This window comes from Pteropus vampyrus, unplaced genomic scaffold, assembly GCF_000151845.1.
Source record: "Pteropus vampyrus isolate Shadow unplaced genomic scaffold, Pvam_2.0 Scaffold30, whole genome shotgun sequence".
Taxonomy (NCBI): domain Eukaryota; kingdom Metazoa; phylum Chordata; class Mammalia; order Chiroptera; family Pteropodidae; genus Pteropus; species Pteropus vampyrus.
This window is the reverse complement of record NW_011888811.1, coordinates 12,740,747-12,755,512: the sequence shown is the minus strand read 5'-3', so window position 1 is coordinate 12,755,512 and position 14,766 is coordinate 12,740,747. Positions and strand designations below refer to the sequence as shown.

At 37.7% G+C, this 14,766-nt stretch overlaps 1 pseudogene; it reads left to right on the top strand.

Annotated features, from left to right (window-relative positions):
* Positions 1–13,219: 13,219 nt before the first annotated feature.
* LOC111737773 lies at positions 13,220–13,338 on the top strand (annotated as a pseudogene).
* Positions 13,339–14,766: the final 1,428 nt, after the last annotated feature.

The following is a 14,766-nucleotide window of genomic DNA, read 5'->3' as shown; positions in this document are numbered from 1 at the left end:
TCGTACAATATACAAAAAATAACTCAGAATGCATCAAAGCTACAACTATAAAACTCTTAGATTGAAACATAGGTATAAATCTTCATGACCTTGGATTAAGCAGTGGTTACTTAGATGTGACACCAAAAATCAAAAGCAATGAAAGAATAAACTTGACATCAAAATTAAAAACATTTGTGCTTTATAGGGCACCATCAAGAAAGCAAAAAAGACAACCCACTGAATGGGAGAAAATTTTTACAAATCATGTGTCTGATGAGGGACTTATATCTAGAATATATAAAGAACTATTACAACTCAAATATAAAAGACAAATAACCCAATTAAAAATGACAAAGAATCTGAATGGACAAGTCTGAAAAGGAGATATACAAATAACCAATAAGTACACAAAAAGATGTTTATCATCAGCCATCAGGAAAATAAAAATCAAAACCACAATGAGTTACAACTTAATACCCATCAGAATGGCTATAATCAACATGGCAGATAACAAGTGTTGGTGAGGATGTGGAGAAGGTGGAAACTGCACATTGCTGATGGCAGTGTAAAACGGTACAGCCATTTATTTGGCAGTATCTCAAAAAGTTAAGTATAGAGATCCAGCAATTCTATATATACTATATATATGGTACATATATATCCAAGAGAAATGAAAAACATGTCTACCCTTCATCACGGAGCAATATGCAGCTCTCCCAGAAGTCAAAGAAGCTGAAAGAGGACCCAGCAGTTTAGTTTTCTGCAAGCTCAGTTGCTATTCCAGGCCAACCAGGCGATCCAGCAAAACACGCCTACATGTGTGAGCTGCAGTAATGCCTTGTGTGTCTAATCCTAAAAGGCAAAATGGTTATAGTTTCATTTCTGATTGCCAAATCTCAGGCAAAATGTCTCTTGTGGTGCATGCTAATCCATAAGTATGTAAGAAAGGGAACTCTAGAAAGCACAGTTCCAGTTTAGCTCAGTTAATACAATACAAATAGACCTCAATTATCATTAAAGAATTTGGAAGTGAGATAGGGAATGCTATGTAGTACACAAATTACATTTCACCCACAGGCAGAAATGAAATTTGTGCTAAGTTTCTTGGTCTAAATTTCTCTTAAATTTAAGAAAACTTCTGCAAGGGATATATTCTTTAAATAGGGTTTCTCAACCTCAGCACTATTGACATTTTGTGTCAGGTAAGTCTTTGTAATGGGGGGCTGTTCTGTGCATTGTAGGTGTTTAGCAGCATGCTTGGGTTCCACCAACTAGATGCCTATAGCACCTTTCCAGTCTTGACAATCAAAAATATCTTTAGATAATGCCAGATATCCCCTGGGGGGTGGGGGAGGAGGGGCGTGCAAAACTGCCTCCAATTGAGAACCACTGCTTTAAATGATGCTAAATGTGCAGCATTTTAGTTTTAGAATAAAGTCATTTTTAGTCGAAAAAATATATATATTATGCTGCTTATACACTTAATTCCCTAGTTATTTTTTGATAGTATAAAATTCTGCTTTAAATAAATATTAATTCACTACACTAGAAGGGACTCTCTCTGCTGGTTCAACTTTGAGTCAAAGCTTAAAAGCAGGGCTCAGTTGGTCCACGTCAGTAATTAAAAACACTATGAATGTGTTAGCTTTAGAAGATTTTACCTTTTATCTCAACAAGGGGAAGGATACAGCAAGGCATGAATGGCCCTAGGCAAATCTACACTGGTTTTAAGAAATTTAACAAACTACTTCCCTTGATATAAAAGGCTACAGAGATGATGCTCTTACAATAGTGAATCAAATTTCTCAGCCATTTCACATTCTCTTTCATTATTATAAACAAATGGTAGGGTTTTGTTTTGGTTTTTTGGGAGTGAAATGGTCAGTCTTATTCAACCATATATATTCACATATTTAAAAAATGACCAGCTGGACAAGTTAACATTATCAAAATAGAAGAACAAACTAATTGCATCTTGCCCATTGTCAACTCATACTCTAACCCAAGGACGGACAACTCAAACATCTACAGGGGTCAGGTAGGCAAAGATACACCCACAGTGAGTCTTAGGAACTATGGTGAACTGGAAAGTGTATGCCCCACCTAAAAAGGTAAACCATTTCTGCTTATAGGTGTCATTCAAGAAGATGTGATAAAGCCAGGAGTCTATATATTTATATGAAATTAGTTGGTAACTGTTTCAATGTTTAAAAATCATTATAAGGCAACACCACATAGGGAGAACTGTATGTGTATGTATATATGTGTGTGTCGACACATGTATGTTTGTGGATAAAAGCAGGGTTCATTTGGTCAAGTTGAAGTGTATATATTTGTATATATGTATTGTTTATGTACATCTATGTATGGAACACACATGTATGAGTGTGTCTGTAGGCTGAATTCATCCATCAGGAGGCTATATTATTTTTATCTAAGCAACCAAGACACAATCGAGTTCACTAATAACAAGAAAGGTGGGGAAACTAATTATTTCAGAGGACTTCTCTCTACTCACTCAACTGCAGTTTCTCAATAATATCAATAACTTAATTTTGCCCCACAGAGTCAAAGTACCCATGGGAAGCTAACTGTTATAGAGATCACTCACAAAAACTTATTTCCAATTTTCACAAGAGATAACTGAGGATCAGAGAGCTTACATGACTTTTCCAGAGTCACAATGCTTCTTGGAAGCAGTGGAGTCCAAGGTCAGAGTCAAGTTTCTAGAAAGCTCATCCCATACCCTTTGGCTACTGAGTAATTATGTCTAGGATACCACAGGGCTCTGTGTGTCATCTTCACTCTTGAACAAGGCTATTTGGTACTGTAGGTCCCCAGGTGGAAATGTGACAAATGTTGTGTTGAAAACAAATTATGCTGCATTGTCTGTACATTAATTTCTTAGCTATTATTTCAGTTCAATACATTGTAAAACCCTCCAGAGCCATCACAATCTGGAGGTATGGGCTTTCCTGCTTCTAAATATTTGAATTCCAATTTCAAGGACTGTCAATCTACCCAAACTCATAAGTTGGCTTAACCTGATTTTCTCTGCTTCGTGACAATATTGTTTAGTATTTGCTGGGCTGCGTTTGACATAGGAAATTTCATATTACATTTAGTCAAATAGATTGAAAGCTGCTAAAATGGCCCCCTCGCCTCAAATTTGCATAGCATTGCATTTTTTTCTCCTTTTTAACTCTGGTGAGTCTCTTCTCAAAGCAATTACAGAGTTTATCTACATGGAAATCTGTCAAATGCGTAAAACCCAGCATGGTGCGGTGCGACACTTGGGTTTTGAGGAAAAGATTAAAAAGAGTTGTGTTTACTCTCCTGAGAGCCGTTGGACAGAGGAAGCCCTTAGATCTGCAGGTAACTTGGCTATCTGGTAGCTTTCATTATAAAAAAAAAGAAGTGATATTTACAAAACAAAACAAAAAAACCCCTCACATTTATCCCCATCCTGTCCAGTGATTTTCTGCAACTTTTCCTTGATTTTATAACACCAGTAAGAAACATGCTAGAAATCAAGAAATAATCCTAATTCTTCAATTGCATGAATAAGGAAAAGGGAAATCTCAGTAAATCATGTCAGTTCTAGCTTCAGAATAGCTCTCAAATTAATTCTTTTCTCCATCTCTAAATTTTTATCCCATACTGTCCTACTTTCCATTCTAGTTTGAGTAAAAAATTCAGTCTTCTAGATCTTCTAGAGCACAATGGTCCCTTTCTTGTTTATATTCTGCCACCTCCAATCCATTCACCACTCAGCAGCTGTGGGAGATACTGTTGGTTGCTCTCCCAGTAAGTAAATTTCTTACTTAGTAACAGAAACTTGATTTTCTTCTGGGTGGAAATATACTCAGCTTACAAGGGTGTATTTTGCAGTCCCTCTTGAAATTAGAAGTAGCTACTTATTTGGAAGTTGGTGGGCAAAACTTCCAGGAAATGGAACCAGAGCCAGACAGAGCTATCATATGATCCTAGTGCCCTTCTCTCCTCCCTTCCATGCTTGCCTTGTCTGGAAGGTGGAAGGGGTGCTGGAGCTCTAGCAGCCATCTTGTACATGTGAGGATGTAAGCCAAGACCAAAAATAGCAGAGCAAAAACACAGGAGCTTTGGTCCCTGATGATGTTATAAAGTTGCCATATCAGACTGCCTTCTTTACATTTTTCTGTATTAGATAGAACTCATTCTGATGTGTTTGAACCACTATTGTGGCAACTGAAAAAAAAAAAAATTTGATCAAGTCTGCTAAACGATCATTTTAAAAGGTAAATCAGGCCTACCCACTAACCTTGTAGATCATTCAGATTCTCATATACTTGCCAAGGCTCACGTGGCCCTGACGATTTCAAACCAAATTATGTAGTCTCCCCTCACAGCATTTTTGGGGGCGCCTCTTTTCAGTCCTTCATACTTGCTTGGACTTATTCTTTCATAAGTTCCGCTCTCTGTACCCTGGCAGTGTGGCTGGTGCCCTCCTCATTCTTCAGATATCATCTCAATAGCACTTCCTCACAGGAGCACCTCGAGCTTTCCATGTCTGTTGTCTTGTTCATTCTCACGAGCATGTATTATAGTCTAACTATTGTATTTACTCACTTGTTAATTGTCTATCTCCACAGAGCAGAGGTCCTGTTTGTTATAGAAGCACAGAGTCTCAACAAATATCTGTGAAATGCATGCAAAATGAAGACTCCAGTCTACGAAACCTTGATCCCAGCTCCGTTGCTCTTCTTACATGTAAATCTGACTGCAAGAGGACCTCGGCTGAAACTTCTCCTGTAGCTGTAACATGAAAATTAACTCCATCATCTAGAAAATATGTGCTTTTTTGATCTGGCCTGTATCTATTCTCCACTACCCATACTTCCTCAAATGCATCTTTTATTCTCTTCACTTTGCACACAGTTCCCAGTAATTAAAACATTCACCTGGCTGAATCCTAACTCCATGAAAAATTTCCTAAGGCATCGCCTCCTCCAGAAGACTTGAACTCTAAATCTCAAATCTGTATTAGTTGTCCCTTCTTACAGAGGAGTGAAGATTGTCATGATAAAGCAGTGTGCTTTGCGAACAAGTTCTCTGGCTCTGGAGTCAGAGGGCTTAGGTTCAAATCCCAGATCTGCCACTTAAGTGATTGTGTGGCCTAGAAGAATTCTGGTTGTTATCTACAAAAATTGAGATGACTGTAACCTGGGGCAAGACATATGACGTCACATAATGCATGGAACATGCTTGGTAAGTTTTCAATCAATAGTGATTACATTATCATCAATGATTACTACCTAACATCACATAACACCCTGTGCATGCTACCATCACATTTTAATAGTGTCATAAATATTATGCATCCACTTAACTGTCTTCTTACTGAAATACTTAGTTTAATAAAGAGGGATTCATTATGTCTCTTTCTGACCCATAGTGTCAAGCACCATACCTTGTACAAGGTAAGTGTTCAACTGATAATTGAATCTACTATGATGGTGATGGATTCAATTTAATAAAATATAGTAATAAGTGCAATCTTGTGCCTGACACTGGGCTAAAACCACAATAGCTAACAGATTGACCATGGTGCTCATCCTCATGGAATTACAGTTTATTAGAAGATAATCCAATAAATAATTGCAACTGTGAGAAACATTATCAAGGGAAAGCACAGATAGCTATGGGAACATACAACAAGGGGATTAAGCCTTATCTAGAGGGACAAAGATTCATCACCTTCTGTGTCTTTGAAACCTCCTAGAGCCCACCACAAAGCCTCACACACGGCAGATGTTCAATGGCTGTTTGTTAGTTTCTTTATAAGAAGGTCTAGCATATGCTATTCTGTTTAATGTTATTCCCTTTCAAACATTAGCTCTCCAGATACCCATCAGATTTCATAATCTTGATAAAGCTTGATATTCAGTAGATGATTGGATACTCTTCGAAAAAGGGAAAAGTACAATTTGCAACCAAATGTATTTTACTCATTTTACTTACTCTTGTTTAGAAGGAAACTCATTATCCTGCCAGGCCAGAGGGAGAAAAAAATATATTTTAAATTAAACAAAAAGTAACACTGACCACAGGGTAGATGCTGGGAGGATGGGAAAAACACAGAGGCATAGGAGAAGAGACAAGGAAACAGAAAAATCACCAGGACTAAGTGGAAATGCTGGCCGGGGAGTGGGATGGGGGAGAGGTCAATCTGCTAGGACAGTCTCATACTATCAAGCTATATAAACAAGTTATGTAAATAAATAATTATAAATAGCTGCAAAAGCATAGATATGAGGTTTTAGAATTTTCTCTCAACCTAGGACGTTGATGCCACACAACAAGCCCAGCAATCTCAACTCCATTCTGTGAGTGATGAGCACAGACTATAGAATTGGTTAAAAGTATATGCTTTGGTGGAAAACAAAATTGGCTTGAATTTCGATTGTGAAGTATAACGGCCATGTGACTTGGATAAGATAACTTCTCTTAATCTTAATTTCCTCCTCTGAAAAATTGAGGTAAACTCTATCTCATAAGGTTGAACCCCACACAGAAAAAAAAAAATCATAGGAACCTGTTCTTAGGGTTAAGTTTCCTGTCAATGATGCAAAAACAATTTTCTCTGAAATTCATCAAGCTTTGTAAAATGCAGCACACCTCAACTTGCCAGTGCCAACAAAATAATTCCAGGTGAAGCGATTACCAGGTTGACTGCAGGCACTGGGAACTGCTGGAGAGAGTTGCTGATTAAGAGACTGAGATTTCTGTTTGAGCGAAGTTTGATTAGCTGGTCTGTGACAGTGACCAATCCAGTCTCCATGGACACATTCCACTGGACATAGAATAGCTCCATGTTTCCAGCCCCGATTGCCATTCAGGAAAGAGGCATGTGTTGGTATCATTAGCACATGTTCATTTATTTTAATGGAGCATTAAGGCTGATTTATATGACAGCATTAAAGGAGAAAAATTATTCCAGAACTACACCTATATAAGAGCAGTAAATATTATCTTGCCAATGAGCCTTCTAAAAGGATGAATGTCAATGTCCTCAATTTAGAAAACTTCCATTTCACTGTGCCATCAACTTGATTGGTCAACAAAAGAGGAGCACACAGGGAAGCAGGTTCATCTTGGGTGTTGTTCTGTAATGAAACTAACGTCACTGCTGGAGAACTCCACTGTTAGCAGGGAACAAAACAATGCTTATTCTCCTGAATTTCTAAGAGCAGCCTAAAGCCTGCTGTAATTCCTTTCAGTAGAAATGCTTCTTCCTTTTATTGGTAATACTTTAAGATAATGGTATAATCACTATTGATTTTCATGACAGCATTAAGAGAGTTCAACTCCCTATTTCTTTAAAACGGTGAAGTCAAGAAGAGCCACGTTGCAGGTTATGAATCTTTTTATACAATTTTCTCCTCAGTGTTTTAGTTTCTCCCAACTCCCGTTCGCTATTCCACCTCTCCTTTCCTAATGATTGTCCCTTCATCCTTATCATTAATCACCAGTGGTTCTATTAGCACGATGAAGGGGAAAATTACTAAAATTATGCCTTCTAACACCAGGCTTACTCCATGAGAAATATGGGAAAAAATACGTTTTGAGAAAAGACTCTGAACCAATTGGTTAAGAGTTTTCTCAGTGCCCGAGTGGGTACTGATGTGAAGTAAATATATAGTGATTTATTGTTTAATCTTTGACTTCCCCATTAACCTTCAACTACAAAAACAATATCAGACTTTGGACATTCACCAATGAATACTAAGTTCTTATTAATATTTGTCACATAAGGTGCTCAATCCATCAAAGTAAGGAATCAATAGAGGGCTTAGTTTGTCGGGACTTATCTTCCCTGTTATCCCTCCTTGATAGTAGATTAAAATTAACAGGCAACTATCCTCTGATTTGACTTTATTCAGACCTTCTCAGGCCCTCAAGTTTATCACGGCACCTTGAAGCAAGGATCAATCCACTGTACAAACCGGCAATGGAATATTCATAATGGTAGACAATAAAGTCATTTGACAATTTGAAAGCTGCAAAGGCAAGAGAGAATTCAGAATAACTCAAGTCTCTACTTGTATTCTGACCGAATGGGATTAAAATTTCATTTTCAACCCAGGTATGGAATGTAAACCAAATATTAAAAAAAATATATTTACAAAAGTTGTGCATGTTTCAGTACAAGATTCTCTTCATTATTATTATTTATCAAGGCAAGAGTATCTCAAGAAGTGGAACATGTTTCATATGTGAAACCACATATGTTTGCTTGGAAACTCTGGGAATATACTAGTATTTGTGTTAACAGCACCTCACCCTTCCACAAATAAATGCAATAAGGCCTCCAGATACTTCTCAACATATTGCACTTTTACTTTCCACCTGAACACGAGACATCTCCCAGGTGTTTGTGATCTTTATGTATTAAAAACAAGGTATATGGTTTATACCCATCGCTCTCCCACATCTCTGATTTTACATCTTGTTAGTTTGAAGTAAATTCATTTATTTTATCTCTCAATCTACTACGAGTAATTTCACATAACAATCAACTTTAATATGATCATATCTCACCAAGAAAGATAATGGTCCTGCAAAGAAGATATATTTCTTCAGGAGTGATTCTTTAGTGAAGGAGAGCTTTGCAGTAGCAAAGTGAGAGGCTAGAATGGCATTTCTGATTTTCATAGATTTAACCGATCCCGCCATATGCTCAGGAATAAAAATGGCTCTGTCAATCAAGGAGACATTAGATTTAAATTACTTATTTTGGTATTGCTACCTATAGCTTTCCTTTATGCCAAACTTCTAAGCTGATAAATTTATTATTCAATAGTTGGTGGTTTCATCCGTGCTGTAAAATGGAAACCATTCAAGTAAGTAAATCCCAGGGAACAGACTGTTATCAGATCATGAAAACCCAGATCTTTCAACCAATATTTTAAGCCCTGAAGTCTTTTAAACTGTCAAAGCAATGGGACAGTATTTGTGATTTCTCTCCTATTTATAGGAAATTTGTTATTTCATTATTTCTAAGACGAGTATAAGAAGAAAACGGTGCCCATACCAGTTGTTTGAGCAAAACGGAATATTTTCAGTGATAGAGAGGCAACCAGCTACATCTAAACATAAGGAGGAGATCTGGGACGATAAAACCTAATTTCTGATTCTATCTATATGACACAAATATCTAGGTTCTAGCATAACCCTAGTTTTGATGAACTATAGAACATTACGCCCAGCACTCCAGAGCCTAAATGAAGTAAATCTATTATTAAATGACAATTTTCAGGGTTTTTATATAGAGATATAAATGAACATGTGTTAAAAATTTTATTCAAGTCATGAGGGAACCAGAAGTTATAACATGTGCAAAGGGAAAGCTACAGACGCATACCTTTATATAAAGAAAAAAAAATCTTGAAATGAATTACAAAATGTAGGCAAAGATGTTTGTTTTTTCATTTATCCCTCACTGAGAAGAAGGGAAGCAGGACAAATGAATGTCTACCAGGTCAGACAGAACGTGCATGCCTATTAGATACCTATAGTTTACAGAATTTTAAAATAGCTGCCATTGAGACAGAATACAAGGCATAAGATGGAAAGGTATGCCCTAAATAATGCCTACATTTTTGCTGAAGCACAAAGTAGAAACTAGGAAGAGAAATAAGCAGATTATATAGGCTGCAAACGCCCTCCCTCGCTATAACTGGGAAGCCTATTTAGCTTATACATCGTCGCCTATATCTTGACTAGTTGTTGCCTCTGTTCCACACACACCTCCGATATCACTGCTTGAACTAAAACTTGATATTTTCCTACTTGCTTTGAAATAGTGACAAGTACAAGGAGCAGACCATCCAGACACAAACCGAGGATTCTAAAAGTGAGGTGCGTGTACAGATGCCATTTAAATATTCAGCTATTTCATCAATTTGTACGAAGTACCTATACCGAGGCCTCATCTTCTAAGTTAATGACACCTTAATGTTGCACAAGTGAAGACAGGAACTAAACTCTATCTCAGAAGATTTTAATGGGGGAAGAAAACGCCCAGGCACCAAGCAAGGGGCATCCAGGAAGAATATATGCAGCTTCACCACCCAATATCACCGTGTCTTTTCTAATTTCCTTCTAACTTCACTTTCCTCTTATTATCTTCATAAGCCATGTCTTATAATGATCAGAATAAAGGCTATGATTTTCCCTTTCTGGGCTGTCTGTGACATCCCATGACTTACAGCACCCCTAATTAAGACATAACGGTGGGGACATTGCCAACCACTCTAGATTTACTAGTTTTGGGGGCCACATTTAGATTTGGCATTGTGCCAGAGAACAATATATTAAGAACCTAAGTTATTAATATATTGTACAGCAGATAAAGGAAACTAGGTCTTATATATTACACATCAGATACAGGAAACTAGATTTCTATCAAACAGCCATAAAATGGCATTTTTTTTTTTTTTAAAGGGAAGGTCAGTCAGGTATTCAAAAGCAATTTTCTAAGAAACAAAGAGAACAGTGAAAGATAATTAGTAAAGGAAGCAATTCAGCCAGGAGAAAATAATCTCCCTCATCCTCTTTATCTAGTTTGGAAACCAGGCACTGGAGAAGATGTATGAAACTTTCACTTCTTTATTACAATTCACTCCTCTTTTAATATTGGGCCTCAGTAGTAATAATAATAGTAGTAGTAATAATAATAATAGAATTTAATAGCAACCAAATGAGCCCAATACCAAGAACAGTTTTGAACTGTTAAAAGAAACTGAGATATATTCAAAAAGAGTTTATTGGAGCAAAAATTGATTCAAATCAGGCAGCACCAAATCAGGAGTGGTTAGGGGCACCCTAACCTCAGGGGCCCTGGGAGAAACCTATAGAGATAAAAGGCAAAAGCAAAGTAAGGAAATTATTGACAGCTCTTGCTTAAAGCCTAGATGGCTATTTGTGATTGGCTGACCTTAAGTTTCAATTTTGTAATGTTGAGACATTTACAGGCTCAAATTTTGATTTGTTTATGTGGCTATCATGGCATTAGAGCCACTTTAGTCCAATGCCCTCTGTGCTTAGCTAACTTAAATCCAAGAAAAAACTGTGTTATAAGCAAAGCTTGTTTATCTTCCCACAGCTTTCTCCAAGGTTCTGTTTGACTTCATGTTGCCACCTGGCTGCTAACTTTGTCACCCTTTGCTCTAGGCCAATGGTTTTCAAGCAGGATCTATTTTGTCCCCTCAGGGAACATTTGACAATCTCATATTTGGTGTACTGGAAATTTGTTTTAAATAATTTTTTCTTTTTGCTTATAAAGGGGAAGAAAGAAGCTGCTCCTTCTTCCCCTCATGAAAGTCACCTAGAAGACATAGGGGAATGTAAATTCTCTAACACTTGGATTGTAAACAGATTTCTCCATGGATAGAAAAATCCCCATCCACAGTATAGAGTTGTCTCCAATGCCACAGGCTCAGAATCCCTTGAAATGTAAAATCATATTAATGGAGTTCACAAAGGAGCCCATCTCAAGATGTAACCATCTATGAGTCAAGCTGTCTTTTGGGGGAGTTAAGATGTTTCATTATTCAGTCAGAGGACAATGAACAAATAACTACTTTAATTCTCAAGAGAATTTTGTACTTGCTTTGCTGTATAAATTTTGTGACTTTGACTTTGTAGTCTCCTACAGGCTACCTACATGCATGGAAACCATTGTGTTAATTCAATAATGAACCCATTTCCTTCCTTTCCATATTGATGTGTACAGGTCTGTGTTGGTAGGACATTTATCTTCCCCACACTGGAGCTATGTCTGGTATTACAGCAGTGAGGGTGATGTAGTTACTAGTGGGCCTCTAGTGGTTAGAGGCCAGGATACTGCTAAACACTCTACTATGCATAAGACAGCCCCCAACAATAAAGAATTATCTGGTCAATAATATCGATAGTGCTAAAGTTGACAAGCCCTGCTTTAAACCAAAAGTCTTCAAAGTGGGCTATTGCAATAAATGCTGAAGGTGTCCCATCCAGATTTCTTTTAACCTAGCTGGTACACCTGTCTTCTAACTGTTGTAGCTAGCTGCTAATGGCTCTTAACAGTTCCCACCTACACTATTTACGGAGAGGATTGCCTTTGATTGACAGGAAAGGAACCATCTGGCCAAGAGGATGTCTGGGAGTTTATGCTCCTCCTGGGGGTGGGTGTCATAATAAATTACTGATGTTGAGGGATAATTCTCCAGACTTCCTTAACTGTAGGTGAGACAACCACTGTGATACAGTTTATACTCCAAAGCTCCCTTAAGACCAGGCTGAGGCTAGCCTCCTGAAATAGGGTCCTTGTCAATTTCTTCTCTTTGACAATCCTGCTTCCCTCAGTCACTTATAGCTTTCTCTTCAGAGCACCTCCCCAGTCTATCACTTACTAACAATACTCTTCTAGGGAACCCAGTCTAAGACCCAGGTGTATCTAAATGAAAAAATCGAGTTTTACTGATATTTAGTACTTGGATTGACATTAGCACAGTCATCCTGTCCTATATGTCAGAGGCTTTAAGCCACACATGGTATCCAGGCAACCTGGATCGGGTTAAGTGAATTTACAGATGACCTTATCCAATTTTAGCTAAACTAAACTTTTTAAGAATGAACAGTGGCATGAGGAAATCCTTGCAAAGCAACCAGTGACTGAAGATATTAATGATGCAAACATCAAGAAAATGGCAGAACTGCCACTTCTATTGAGCTTCTTTACCTGCCACATGTGGTAGAAGCAGTAAAATTCTGATACATTCTGCTAAGAAATTAGTAAAATATACCAAAATCATTAAGAATTTTTTGAAATGTGGATTTATACCCAAATAGCATCCTAAGTATGTTACTACTTGAGATACTAAAGATACAAAACCTTCTTAATATGTAAGAGAATATAAAATCCTTGTAGGATAGGCTGAAAAATGGCTTCCCTTCCCCCCCCCCCCCCCCCCCCCCCGCCCCGCCAATAATCATGTCCTAATCATGGAACCTGTAAATGTCACCTTATATGTAAAAACAAACAAAAAACAAAAGTTACTAAGTCTGATGTAACTTATTAACAACATCCTCAGGAAACTAATACATCTAACTTTCTTTGGCTGTCTATGAAGATTTAATAATTTACATATTAGTAATTTTTCACATATGATCTACAAATGATTATACATTTAAAAAAAAAAAAAAGGCATATGAAGTCTATGGCCATGCCATCCTGAACAAGCCTGATCCCATCTGATCTTGAAAGCTAAGCAGGGTCGGGCCTGGTTGATACTTGTATGGGAGACCACCTAAGAAAACCAAGTGCTGTAGGCGTAAAAAATAAAAAATAAGAGATTATAAGATGACAAGGTCCTTGCAATCGGTGAGGTCAACCCAAAGGTTGCCTCGCCTAAAAAAAAATTTTTTTTTAAAAGGCATATGATTTAAAAAATCTTTTAAATTACTTCTAACCCAGAAATACAAATTAAGATTTTTGTTGTTATTGCCTACAATGTTCTTTAAAAGATTTTAAAGCGCGCTGTATGAACATATTAAATTCCAATTGAAGCAAACATTTAAAAACATTAAATACCATTTCATATGCAAATCCAAACTTCCAGTTTCTCTTGATAAATGAAATGATCCGGCAACCTAGCAACCACAGTTCCAAAGGACAACAATGGATCAATGATGACTGCTAGCTGCTCTTTTGGAGATACAGGTCACCCAGTTTCTTCCCAGCCAGCTTACATTCACCTTATATACCTAGCCCTTGGGCGGTGAAAGTCATCAGTTTCTGACCTTTGCCAATATTCTTCCCCCATCACTTTTATGTTCCTTATCTCACATTCTATTTTTGTCCTCTGATCAGTAGCAGGAAGTCCATGATAGAAAAAAAATAAAGTGAATGCTGCAGCTACTCAGTAAACAATAATTAATAGAGCAATGCTGCGTATTTATAAACCAAAAACACTCTGGAGGATTCCACTCTAATCTTACCAATATTCTAGGAACTATGTCTGGGAAAGATAGCCATTTGGAAAGATCTCTTGACTGGGAGTCAAGAGACCAGGGTTCCGGATCCAGATATATCTCTAGTTCATGTGAGACGTTGGGTATTTGCCTTCTCCGAGTCTTCATTACCACATTTTCTAAAACAAAGCAGGGTTTTGGAGAGTTGGGGAGAAGAATAAGGTAGACTGGGTCAGTGTTCTGAAGATCTACATGGCCACACATTTGTGCCTGTAGAGCTGAGGTCGGGGATGAAGGGAAAGTCCATGAGTAGAGCTGCAGATCCCATGCCCGCCCCAGCCTGGGCAGACGTGATTTTCCTTTGACATTATCTACAAATCCATGCTTGCTCGCTCTCCTGGCTAACTGAGCAGCCACCCTTCAAAGCACTCTCCTTTATTTTCTCTTTTCTAGTGTTCCTTGCTTTCCTTCGCCTCCAGCAATGCTTCTGCTTACTCCAAGCCATAATGCATACCTGATTAGACCACTCTCCTGCTCAAAACATTTTTAAAACTTCTCACTCTTAGCATCAAGTGCAGTCCCTTCGCCATGGTCTACAATCCTTGCATGGTCTGGCCTCTGCTTACTTCTCTAGCTTCATCACGTAACGCTTTCCCTCTCTTTTTTTTTTTTTAACTCCATTCCCTACTGTTCTAATTTCCATTTTACAAATCTGACAAACCACTTCAACCTTGGGGCCTTTTGTTCTACTAGTCCCATTGCCTTCAGCTCTTCTTACCTCTTCTTCAC